We start from the raw sequence: 2,571 nt of genomic DNA, 5'->3' as shown, positions 1-2,571 counted from the left end.
TGATGCATTTCTTGGCTTTAATTGCGTCATAGTTCCAGGAACCGAGGCTACCGGAGGTTGATGATTAAGAAAGTAGAGACTAACGGATGTCTCCTTGAGATGCTGTCGCTTGAGCTCTATTTTACTTTTCTAAATGGTATTTAAGGTGGTTAGTGCCGCTTTTATGATGAGGTTGGAAAATATGGTCAGTCAACGCACATTTAGCCTTCTAGGTGAGAAGTTTACTGTGTTGATCATTGATGACTTTTATCTTCTTGAAAAAAATTTAAACATCGGATCTCGGCCTTTTAGAAGCTCTAGATGTAGGAATCATCGCCACCGAATTCGGGATCAACATCTGTAGGAGGAGTAGCTGTAGTTGTAAGTGTAGTAGGAGTAGGAGTATGACTCATTTCAATTTCAGGAGTTAGAACTTGCCCTTCATAATTAGAGGAGGAAGCCATTTGACTAGAGAATTAGAGAGTGAAAGAGAGAATAAGAGAATATTAGAGAGTATAACAGACTATTAGAGAGAAGTAGATGAGTTTTGGATGAGAAAAACAAATGAAAACCCCCTCTATTTATAGAGATATCATCCTAGCTAAATGACCAAAATACCATCGGATTTAACCTTTTTTGACCATTTTTAGGGATATTTTGGTCAAAAGATAAAAAATAGCCGTTATAAGCTATTTTTGGCAGACTGGCCTGGGCCCGGCTTGGGCCACCCAGGCAACAGTCATATTTGTGATCGTTGGGACTGGGTTGGATCCGCTCGGCCCGGTCAGCCTAGTCCAATGTCACATTTATGATCGTTGGGCATGGGCGGGGCCGACGCAACCGCGTCCATTCGTCTGCCAGCTCCAGACTAGGGATTTGGGCAAGACTTGGACCACGGCTACTCGCTCGACATCTTCCTGCTCGGGCCAGGCCTGGCCGCAGTACGGCGCTTCACCTAGACGACTCGGGCCTGAGCCAGAGCCGGTTTGGCCGGAATCCGGGCTTTGCCGCCCCGACGGGTCCATCCAGACTTGGGTCGGGCGGCGGCGGCGGGGCGGGGCAATGGGCCCAAATGGACAGCCCTATGCTCAGATATACCTAGGTGTTGTTCTGTTGATTAAGCCTTAGGTAGCTCTAGCTAAAACATACTACCGACTAATTAAGTTTGAACAATGTATTTGAGGACTTTGAGAAATATGGAAACTCAAACACTTAATTCAAATATGAACAAAAAATAAAAATAAGAATAAGAATCTCTATGTGATATTCATCCTGAAACTAGTGATCATTTATTCTTCACATGCCCTCTCGCCAAAACAGTATGGAAACATTTCAGTAACTATTATCTACCTTTCATTTGGCCAACATCACTATATGAACTTTTCAAATCTCTACATAATATTTAGGGAATTATATGGAGATCAATTTTCTCTACAGTGTGTTGGTTCTTGTGGACATCAAGGAATAATTTTGTTTTCGAAAACAAATCCTTCTCTGCTACCACAATCATTAACTCAGTTGTCTCTGCTTTATATGAATGGTCAGGTTCTAGAAGAGGGAAGGCTGCACTTAGACTTGTAGCGGCTTTCGAAGACAATCCTATCTCGAGGTGCAACAGTGTTTAAATTAGCCATTATCAGTTTGTTGTATATATCTTTTGTTGGCAAGTTTGTTTGTTTCAATTAGTCTATAGAAAGTTTAATTTCTCTTTACTATATGTATGGCCGGCTTTGGTTCTTTCTTACATCCATGTCAACGGTGAATGACGGCAAGGCCCTCTCTTCACCTTCATGGATGTTTGAAAAAAGAAGGTCATACATCCCTAGTTAGAGAAATTATCTTTTCTATCTACTAATTATTATGGATACAAATTATCTTTTCTATCTACTAATTATTATGGATACATTTCTTATCCTAATTTTGTACAAATACTTTTATTTTAATATCCCTTGTTTTTCTCTCAAAAAAATCTCTACACTTTACACATGCTCTATGATAAGGTGCATATGTAGACTAGATTTGGTCCTACACTGTCTTAAAATTTACGAGAGACTTGGCCCTAAGCGTAGGTCGCCAGGTCGCCTCATGGCTCCGATTCAATACAGCCACTAGGGCGTCACTGTGACGTTTATACCATTACCACTTGCTCATGCTTTGAAGCGTTCTGACGGCTTCCGCTTTTTAAAGGTTCAAGGTACATATCATGCTCAGTTGTTCGGTATCCATGTTCACACCTAAGTCACGTTAGTTTACTTGCTTAAGCTAAATGTCCCTTGGGTTTTATGGATGGTCGGGTACGATGTGGATTATGTTTTCAAGTGTACGTGAGAAGAGGCAAAGCATGTCCTAGTTCTATGATTACATTCTCGTAGAGAAATCAGACTAGATGATTTATATCAATCACATCTTTTCATTCATTCTGTGTACTCTACAAATAATATTATTTATCTGAATTATATAAAATATTAACTGTGAGACACACTCAATGAAGAAATACTTGATATTAGGGTTTTATATTTGAATATGTGTACATTCTTCTTGGGGATGCACTCAAGTTATGGTAATGATTGAGAGTTATAAATCTTATATAGT

Source organism: Asparagus officinalis, chromosome 3, assembly GCF_001876935.1.
Source record: "Asparagus officinalis chromosome 3, Aspof.V1, whole genome shotgun sequence".
NCBI classification, from domain to species: domain Eukaryota; kingdom Viridiplantae; phylum Streptophyta; class Magnoliopsida; order Asparagales; family Asparagaceae; genus Asparagus; species Asparagus officinalis.
The sequence above is the reverse complement of the archived record's forward strand: the minus strand, read 5'-3'. Positions refer to the sequence as shown.